This window comes from Cuculus canorus, chromosome 5 (genome assembly GCF_017976375.1).
Source record: "Cuculus canorus isolate bCucCan1 chromosome 5, bCucCan1.pri, whole genome shotgun sequence".
Taxonomy (NCBI): domain Eukaryota; kingdom Metazoa; phylum Chordata; class Aves; order Cuculiformes; family Cuculidae; genus Cuculus; species Cuculus canorus.
The window spans coordinates 43,176,683-43,187,909 of NC_071405.1; positions in this window are offsets into that span (position 1 = coordinate 43,176,683).

Sequence of the window (11,227 nt, forward strand, 5' to 3'; positions counted from 1 at the left end):
GACCAGGAGAAAAGACTGTATTTCCTGCCCATGGAACATTGTTTTATTCTGTGCCAGTGCTCAGAATAAATATAAATTTATCTGTACATAGAAAAGGCAAATGATATCTTATTTACGTGACCAGTTAGCTGACTTAAATAAATATGCACTTGTCTCACTTAAGCAATTAAAAAAGCCACCCAACACACGAGGCTTTCAGCAATTAATGTGCATACATCTTCAGCAATGGGCTACGTGATGGTCAGAAGTAGCAAACCTTACTTCCCTTCTAAGTTAAGCCCACCTCTGCATGAAGGGAATAACAGAATACCAGGATGTTCCTGCCTTATTTTAAAATGTTTGGAGAGCGTTTATTTCTTTTTGGGTATACTAGAGCGAGGGACTACTGATAAAGGAAAGAGTTTTCTGATAGGGCAATTAGTGCTTTTGATGTGGGATGGTGTTGTTTAGCCTGGAGAAGAGGAGGCTGAGGGGAGACATTGATCTCTACAACTACTTGAGAGGAGGTTGTGGAGAGGAGGGAGCTGGCCTCTTCTCCCAAGTGACAGGGGACAGGACAAGGGGGAATGGCCTGAAGCTCCACCAGGGGAAGTTCAGACTGGACATCAGGAAAAACATTTTCATGGAAAGGGTCATTGGGCACTGGAATAGGCTGCCCAGGGAGGTGGTGGAGTCACCTTCCCTGGAGGCGTTTAAGGGACGGGTGGACGAGGTGCTGAGGGGCATGTTTTAGGGATTGTTAGGAATGGTTGGACTCGAAGATCCAGTGGGTCCTTTCCAACCTAGTGATTCTATGATTCTGTGATTCTATAATACTCATTTGGTAAAAGTCAGGAGAATGTCTATAGCTAGGACAATTATGCATGTCAGTGGGGTCAAGGCAGCTATTTCTTTTGCCCCATCTCTTTTACTGCAGTTGTTGCTAAGCAGAGCCCTAACATCAAACACTTCTTTTTTCTTCTAAGGCACTTTTTAGTTTTCACTCATTGTAACTGTGATCCAAACAGTGCACATCAAACTTGTATATGCTCATTCATTTAGCATTTACCAGTGCACAGTATTACACAGCTGTTGTGAAGGTTGTCCCAGTTGTATTTGATGGTGTATTCTTCAAAATATGTTACTCAGATATTTTTCTCAAAACTTTATATATTCTGGAGTTGTTATGACTGCTACTGCTTAGGCTGAAATTTTTGATCTTCAAGGAGTAGTAATATTCAAATGATAGTCCAGTGTTCAGCTTATCCAGCCAAACAGACTCATTATTTTCCTACCTCTCCACCACAAGGAATTGATAATACTATAACATAAGACGTACAGAAGAAATTTGGGTCACTCTGTTAGGTGGTTTGTGAAATTTTGAAAGCTAACAGGCTATAAGATTTTACTGATTGGTGGCAGAATCATATCTGTAGATGAGAGTATCACAAAACACAGCAGGAGTTAAGTAAGCATGTTCATTTGTCATGTAGGCAGTTGCTCCAAGCGGTTCTCATGGATTAAAAAAAGAGTAGTTGGAGTACTTTTGAGTTTCCCAGATGGTACAGTGAAAAGAGCCTACCTTTGCAGGCAGGTAGGAGTAAGCTCTCCTTTTCAATGTGAGAGGAAATAAAGTCCAGAAGCAAGTTTTGAAGTATTTTAATAACAGAAACTTAAGGAAATATTTTAATGCCAATGCACACCAGGAATCCACTAAGGGACTGTAGGTTTGGTATTGTCTGGCGCTAAAACAAAGCACTTTTGTTTGTAGGAGGGAATGCTCAAGGAGATGTTAAAAGCATTTATGTTTCTTTCCTGCATTTTTGTCTAGTTTTCTAGGTTTTAATGCTGTCTGAAACCAAGAAGCTTATTTTGACCTCTCAGCTTCAAATAACATGGAAATTAATTTAGGATGGATCTGTACAGTTGATATAGACCAGCTCATTTTATTGAAGGTTATTGGAAACAAATTACAACAGCCAAGTATCTGGCTGACAAACATTTTTCTGACTCTTTTTTTTTTTTTGAACTTGCATCACAAATCCATGCCAATGAATTGCAACAGTAAATTCAGTATATGGCTTATTAGATCCATAATTCTGACAATGGATATAAGCTCTCCAGTTTTACCTTTTCTTCTTGGTTTCTTTCATAGAAGTAGGGACAAAATTTGAGGCATTGATTACACTAATTTAATGTAAAATTTCAAATGCCAGATAAAACGTGGATATCATATATACTATAAATACTACAATCACAACCTGGAAATAGATCGTACAATATGAGGGTGGCAAAAGCAAGCATTCAGCAGTTAGGAAGTGGTAGTACTAAGAGTATCAATGAAACCAAAATTCATTTGCCTTCTTTGTACAAATTACAGCTCCACTAGTGTTGAGAACTTACCTCCTCACAAGAATGATAAACCAGAAATAGTTGGGAGACGGGTAAAGCTGCACTGTGCCTCAGGTTTATGAAGTCTTTGTTTATTGTGTAAACTGTGAAAACGTGTGAATATTTGGACAGATCAGAGTAAAGAATATTTATTGTGGTGTGGATAATTTAAAGTAATGACAGTCTGCAAGTAACATAAACCAAGCTGACACTAGCAGAGGATCCAGCACACCCTTTCCATCTAGCTCTGTAGAGGTTTTGATGCTCTTCTTGGCTTGTTCTGCCCCTGCTTTTCTCACCTTTTGCTGATAGCCTCAACCATTCCTTCCTTCCTTCAGTGTACAGGTGACTCACCATGGTTTTGCTTTCCAGCCCTACCCAGGAATTCATGCTTACTCTCCACCCTTCTTTCAATGACCTGTTAACTTCACCCTAATAAGTACGTGCACTGCCACTGTGGAAGAAAGTGGTGGACACACTCTGGCACTAGGGTCCTTTTCCTGGTTCCTGGAATAAATGATGCAGTCCGTTTTCTGTCCGTTTCTGCAGTCCGTATAACATCACAACACTTGAGAAATGTCAGAGGTTTCTCCCTGGAAAACAAAACTGCTTATAGCCTCACAGGGAAAAGCATGTGGAAAGAGTGTTAATCTCTTAGCCAGAATGGCAGTTGAACTCTGTGTTGTATATAGCTGTTATTGCTTTTTAGTTTGTTACAGTGACTTTAGACCTGTTTATGGAAGGCATTATGGAATGTAGAGGAAAATGCTGGCTATGGAGATTAGATAGTTTAAATGGAAAAGAATTGAGAGCTAAGAGTAGTGAAGATTAGAAGAAATGAAGTAGCTTGCCTTATTTGTCAGTGATGTTAGTGATGTTAGTTCCTCAAGGGCACGTTCATGCTGCCATTGCTTTTCTTGATTCTCTTTTAAAAGAAGAGTCTGCAACTGGTTATCTTGAACTGTTGGCAGGCAAGAAAGAGTAGAGCGCTTGCTTTGCTCACCTTAAGCAAGAAGAGTGAAAGATGCAAGAAGAATCAATGAAACTTGTACCTAATATCTTCGCAACAGTGGCTTCTGCACATTTCAAATTGAATTAATGAAATGTGGTCATCCATGTTGTGGTTTGTAAACGTAATAGCTCTTCTTAAGTGCACAGTTTGCTTGACTTCTATTTAGTTAGTATATAACCTGGGTGAGCTCCACACCTTGTTTTCTCATTGTCATTCTTGCTCCTAGGATTTAACTGTGTAACTACTTAGCTGTACTGATTGAAATTTTTTTATCTAATTGCCGTCCTTTAAAAATTCTTGGAAAAACTTTTTAGAGCTTTGCTGCCAGAAAACTGCTGTGTCTTACCTTCTGTCAGTATTTTTCATTGTTTGGTGCTATTTTTTTAATTTGGGAAAATGTACATATGTATGTGGCAAATCATTTACCAGGTTTAATGTCCTTAGATTCGTTGTGCGCTTAATTCAGCTGAAAGCATAACTTTTCCATTATACATGCTATCTGAGAACTCAGCTGGTAGTTTTTTCACCATAAGTATTTGCTTGATTCTCACAGTGTTTGATGGTGTTTATAGCTCTCATTTAATTTGTCTGGATGAATTTCGATTCTGTTTTGCTCTTCTGCATAATGTTGAATATTCCTTTCTGGACTAACATTGCTACAGATGCTTTATAATCTGTTTGGCATTCACTGTCCTATATGTTATTGTGCTCTTGTCTTGTCTGTGCATCTTTTCTTCATTTCATAAACTGCTTATTCTGTGGGATACTAATAACATACATGAGCCAAATCTGGCTTTCAGAACCCTTGATGGGAGACTTACATATAGTTAATTTTCTCCTTTGTTTTTCTTCTCCGCAAGCTTGACATAATTATTTCTCCTGCCCCACTAATTGTTTCTAGCCCTCATTTTAATGATTCTTTTTTTTTTCCAAAGCACCCTCAGGTTTTCGTTTGCTTTTCTTTGCCTATTTCAGAATTTGCTGTTGAACACATTTTGATGTATTTTTCCTTGTATTGTGAGGCTTTCTCAGTGATATTTGATGACTCATTTCTGCATCTGTTCTCTCTGACATCCTGCTCTACCTCATCAGCTAAGAAGTAGTTCCCAAAAAGTTCAAACCCATCTAAAGCAGACCTACTGCTATCTCCCTCCTTTCCCCCTGCACTGGCTGCACATGCCCACTTCCTCCTTTGCTCCAACCTTGGCACTCTTCTAACCCCCATGATGAACCAGGTCAGAGAACAACCTGGCTCCAAAATTTCATCGCCCTTTACTGCAAGATTACTCATCATGAGTTTAATATTTTCTAAAGTTTAGACAATTATAGGAATCAATCAATTTTTGTGGCTTATGTTCTATTATTTCTCTAAATTCTTGGGTATATGAACTGAAAATATACCTTTTATATATAACATTTGCAGCTTGATGTTGTCTTAGAGGGAGCTTCTAGGACTCCATACAAGCCCTCCTTGTCTTCTTATACACCATCTAGGTGTTGCAGGAATACCTGTAAGCCTTTCCCCATCCTTATATTTCTAGTTTAGTCTTTCTCTCCCCTACTCATTCTTGTTTCAATTCCAGAGCTCCTTTTTAATGCTTAAAAATCACCATTGGATTATTAAATGTACTTCTGTCTGTGCAGGCACAGGGAATCAGTGTTCTAGTTTAATTCCTTTTTCTATATATAGCCATCTTCCATCAAATGCTTCATAAAATAGGATTTTCTGAATCCCTAGACTTCGTGCTGCACATAAGATATCACAAGGGGTGCCACATCCATGGAAGATGGTCTGTGAACCATGTAGCTGTGACTATATTACCCTGTTACAATGCTCTCTGTATGTTATCTGTCAAAACACTAGTAAGGACTAGACATTCAAAATATAGTCCAGGCTGGTGGTGAGTGCAGCACCTGCTCTTTGACTGGCAAACTGAATAAGAGAAAAATAGAATGGAGGTGAATTAGGTGTACTTTTTCTTGCCTCAGTCTAATCTGACAAAGAAACTAGGCAGGAGTAAGGGTAAGCAAGTTTCTGTTTTCCACAGGCTGCAGCATCATCCTTTATCTTAAGACAAAGCAAGAATTGCGCGACAGCGAAGTGCTGCCTACCACTCCTGGTGTGGGTGAAGCAGTTGAACTGAATTTCTAACCACTTGCAATTCATTCAAAGTACTCAGGAAACAAAAGCTGTGTATTTTTGCTTATGTATGAGTACAATGTGGATGGGACACAATTCATGGTAAGAATGATGATGGTGCTCTGACTGCACGGTTTGATTGCTTCTAGTTGCAGTGAAAGGTATAAGAGTAATACAACTCTTTTTATTACTGTTATTCTTCTACTGCTGAAGTGAGTTTCAATTTTAAGTATTGTTCCATACAAATGGAAAGAACATGCAAACAACTCATACTTGGTTTAAATTAATTGCCATTATGTATGTGGTATTTAAGGGCCAGTCACAGCAGAATGTTGATGGATCTCATGCAGTCAGGTTGCAAGTCACCTATTCAACTTATTATTGTAATTTATTATTTATTATTGTTAGTGTATGCATGTATATTCATGCTGCTCTGCTAGTTTGCCATAATGAATATACTGTAACTGCTGAAGGAGATGATTCTGCTAGCTATAATACCAGTTGTTTCTTTACTTCTAGTTTCAAATTCCCAAAGAGAATTTGAAATTAGCCAGGCTTTATTACTTCTCATTTTTGTGGCATACATCTGTAAAGAAGAAGGGAGTCTCCACAATACTAGAAACTTTATTTCATCCAAACTCAACTATATTTTAGCACCATGTTCAACAATGATGGTTATTTACCTCTGGAAACACTACAAAGAACAGTAAAACCTATTCTTGCAGCTTTCTGAACATGATGAGAATGATTCTGATCTCATTTACATTCTTGTGTGTCATAGCCAAAGGTCAGGTACCCTGCTTACAAATAAGGAGATTGAGAATCAGATTAAACGCAGATAGTGGGGTATTAAGGAAGCTTAGTGAAGACAGGACGTTATAAAATGCTGAAGAAGTGTTCTGAGATCCTGAAGGTCATTATCAAAATACCTGCCCCTTACAGGCTCTTTATGACACTCATGTCACTGCATACAGGATCTCTTCAAATTTATGGGTTAAGTATGAACGATTTGGATCCTACGCAGAGAGAGGGTGGAATAAAAATCCTACTGCCATTTCATTGCTGAGCTTGCTGGCTCTCTATCAGGAAACACCAGGCAATGGTGTGAAGGGCTACACACTGCTGTAAATTTTCTCTGCTGCTCTATTTTTAATTTGCCGATGCATTTCTGTGCACCTCAGCTGCATGCTTTACAGTCCTCACTCCTGTGCCTAGCTCTTCAATCCCACTGCTACCTACCGACAACAAACAGCCTCCTGTGCAACTTCAAGCTATTTGTACTCACCTAAATATTCTAACAAATGGCCTCTCAACTTCCTTTTAAACTCAAACGGTGCTGCCAGAAACATCACTACTTGTAGTCCATTATTGATCCTGCATATTGCTTTTTAGACCCCTCCATACAAGAGTATCTCATGCTTTCTGATCCTCCATGGAAATAAGATCCTTGCACACATGCTCGCTGTGTACCGATGAAGCAGCTTCTCTTCTCAATCACTTCTTCTGGCTGCAGGAGCATGTCTTGCTGTTCTGAAGAGGGAAAATATAAAAAAAGATGAAATATCAGGAAAGGAATTGGAGAAGCAGAAGTACAGTTATGTTCCATAAAGTCATGTCTTTCAGTTCTGATAATAACAGTTCTCAGCTGCAGCTTATTGTACCTTAAGTGACTACTCAAATGTGTTAAATTTATTCTTTGGATAGTACTTAAGTCATAAGTAAAATCAAAGTAGCTTACTAAATAGCACTGCATACACAAGTGCTTGAAATTTCCCATCATAATGAAAAACAGGAGGATACGGATCATATTGTTACGTGTTTCATGGGGCTCCCCATACTCATACTACCCTGAGATAGTGTAGCTCATTGTCTATGTAGAGCATAATATTTAAATTCATATATACAATTCTTAGGATTAAGATGAAGTGTTTTAAAAAAACTGTCGCACTCTCCCAATCCATCTGTTGATGGAGTAGGTAAAAGAGTTGAACTGTTTCAAACTACTTGCAACTCATTCTAAGTGTGTAGGAAACAAAACCTGGGTATTCCTGCTTATGTCTGAATATGAATGTGGATAGGACATAATTCACAGTAAGAATCTTGATTTATATTGCACAAACTATTTCTAGAAAAGATAACAAAATAAATTGTATCTAATCAGAATCAAAGTGCTGTGATCATGAACAGCAATGTGATGGGGCTATGCTCTCTTACAGAAGTGGCAACAGCAGCCAGCTGAGAGTCAGGAGTCATCACAGAACCATGGAATGGTTTGGGTTGGAAGGGACCTTGTCAGGGACAAGCCTGGTTTGACACATATTTGAGATTCCCTTAAGGCAAATAAAGGTGTATCCACACCAAGCAATTAGAAATGTGGAAAAAAGAACTTTTGATTTTATTTAGCAAGGAAGAAAATTATGGCATGTTTGAACGTTTCAGTAAGCAAGGAAAAGGCGAAGGGAAGAGGGATAAGAGAAAAGGAAAAGAAATACAAGAAAATATCACCGCCTCGGAGTTCCTGTGACAAAATTTTGTCTTTGCCGGAGTCTTCTTCTGTGTTGTTGATCCAGAATGTGATGGAAGGAAGATGGAGCACAGAGAGAAGAGCAGCCAAATTGGTCAACTTTTATGTGTCTCAGTTCTCAAGAGTCCTCCAATTAGGTGGAGAGTGGTTAGCATTTTCCTTTAGGCCTTCTAGGAGATTTTGAAAAAAGGCCTGGTGATTGAAAACCCCCATAAAACTCCTTTTATTGCTTATCAGATGCTCAATAAGCAGTCAGGGTTGCTTTAGCGTGGGAATCAGGACTGCAGACAAGACAATGGCCCACCCTCTGGTGGAACCTCTTCCTTATCAACACCTTTCCTTCCTCCCTTTTCACATGTCCCAGTTGTGTGTCAAGAGCCTCACCTCTGGTAGATCTTGTTTCTTATCAGCAACTCCCCTTAGACAACACCTTCCATTCATTTATCAGTTTCTTCACACACACACACACATCCCCCCTGTCATGAGCAGGGGCATCTTCCACTAGATCATGTTACTGATAGCCTCTTCCAACCTGGTCTTGAACTCCTCCAGAGAAAGTACATCCACAATTCTCTGGGTAACATGTTCCAGTGCCTCACCACCCTCACAGGAAAAAATTTCTTCCTAATACCTAATCTAAATCTCCCCTCTTTCAGATTAAAACCATTACCACTTGTCCTAGCACTGGAATATCCTACCCTATCAAGAGGTCTTCTCCAGCTTTCCTATAGGCCCCCTTTAAGTACCTGAAGGCTGCTATAATACGTCCCCGAAGCCTTCTCTTCTCCAGGCTGAACAAGGCTAACTCTCTCAGATTGTCCTCTTTCCTCTCAGATTAAAGCCATTACCCCTTGTCCTATCACTATACTCCCCGATGAAGAGTGCCTCCCCAGCTTTCCTGCAGTGCCTCTTTAAGTATTTGAAGGCTGTTATGAGATCTCCCTGGAGCCTTATCTTCTCTAGGCTGAATAAGGCCAACTCTGATCTCAGACTGACCTCATATGGGGGATTCTCCTGTCCTCTGATCATGACCCTCCTCCGGACTTGCTCTAACAGATCCATGTTCTTCCTGTGCACAGGACTCCGGAGCTGGATGCAGTACTTCAGGTGAGGTCTCACAAGATTAGAGGAAAAAGGGCGGAATCCTTTCACTTGACCTTTTTTTAGATGCAGGGCTTTCTGGCCTGGAAGTGCACGCTGATGGATCCTGTTGAGCTTCTCGTCCACCAGCACCTCTAAGTCCTTCTTTTCACCTTCTTCTTTGACTGGATTGAGTTATGACTAGATGAAGCCAAACATCTGCTCTGCCATCCCTCAATCCATTATCCACCCAGCCTGAAATTGGTGATTGGGATTGCCTCGACTCAGGTGTAACACTTTACATTTGGCCTTGTTGAATTTCATGAGCTTCACACAAGCCCACCTCTCAAGCCTGTCAAGGTCCCTCTGGATGGTATCCTTTGCCTCCAGGATGTCAACTGTGCCACACAGCTTGGTGTCATTGGCAAACTTGCTGAGGGCGCACTCAATCCCACCGTCCATGTCTCTGACTAAGACGCTAAACAGCACTGGGTCCAGCACCAAGCCCTACAGAAGACCACTTGTCACTTATCTCCATTTGGACATTGAGCCATTGACCACAACTCTTTCAGTGCAGTCATCCAAACATTCCCAATCCACAGAGTGGTCCATCCGTCAAATCTGTATTTGTCCAATTTAGAGACCAGAATGTCATTCAGGACAGTGCCAAATGCTTTGCACAAGTCCAGGCAGATGATGTCATTTCCTCTTCCTTTATCCATAAATGCTGCAGCCCCTCATAGAGGGCCACCAAATTCGTAAGGTGTGACTTGCTGTTGGTGAAGCCATGTTGGTTGTCACTAATTGCCACATTATTTTCCATGTGCCTCAGCATAGTTTCTGGGATGAACTGCTCCATGATCTTACTGGGCACAGAGGTGAGAGTGATCAGCCTGTGGTTTTCTGCATCTTACTTTTTTTTCTTCTTTTAACAATGAGATTATATGGGGACTTCACTGGACTGCCATGGCTTCTCAACGTGATGGATAGTGGCTTAGCAACTTTGTCTGCCAACACCCTCAGGACTCGTGGATGGATCTCATCAGGTCCCATGGACTTGTACACCTTTGCGTCCCTTACCTTAGATGATCTTGTACCTGATCCTTTCCTACTGTGGGTGGTTCTTTGATGTCCCAATCTCTGCCTTTGCCTTCTGTGATGTGGGTGGTGTAGCTTGAATACTTACAAGTTAAGACTGAGGCAAAAAAGTGGCTGAGTACCTCAGCCTTCTCCATGTCCTGGGCAACTAGGTCTTCTGTTTCCTTCCAGAGAGGGCTCACATTCTCTTTCGTCTTCCTTTAGTCAGTGACTTATGCTTTTCTTATTGTTGTTGTCCTTGGCCAAATTTTATTCTGTCTGGGCTTGAGCCTTCCTGATGTGATCCCTGGTTGCTTGGAGAATTTTTCTGTATTCCTCCCAGGCTACCTGCTCTTGCAGCTACCTTCTTTAGGCTTCTTTTTTAGTTTAATTTTGTCCAGCAATTCCCTGTTAATCCTTACAGATCTCTTGGTGTTTCTGCCTGACTTCCTCTTTGTTGGAATGCATCGCTGCTGAGCTTGGAGGAGGGGATCCTTGAATATTAACCAGTTTTCATGCCCCCTGAACTCTCCCCCTCCTCAGGGCTTTATCCCATGATACGCTACTCAGCAGAGGCCAAAGTCTGCTCTCTTGAAGTCCAGGGTAGCGAGCTTGCTGTGTGCACTCCTCACTACCCTAAAAACCTTGAACTCTGTCATTTCATGGTGGAGTCCTTGGATTTATTTTCAACTTTCTGATTTCCTTGCAGAATTACAAAGTACAAAATTCCTCTGTGTATCTGATTTCTCTTCTATCTTTTTCCTGGCAAAAATAATTTTATTTTAAATGTCTCAAGAAGGAACTAGCAAATTCTAAATTTATATACTGGCATGATAGGAACTTGATACTGGTTGTTATTGGAGTAAAAACCTGTAGCTATTGAAAATTGCTAAGTAAAAGTGCTAACCCTTGTTCCCAGATTTTCCTGTGGAAAGGGGAGGAATGGGCTCTTCCACCTACAATGGCTGTTGTATCTTGACACTAGGAGCAAATTAAACTAGCTTTCAGATTGTCCTAATCAGAG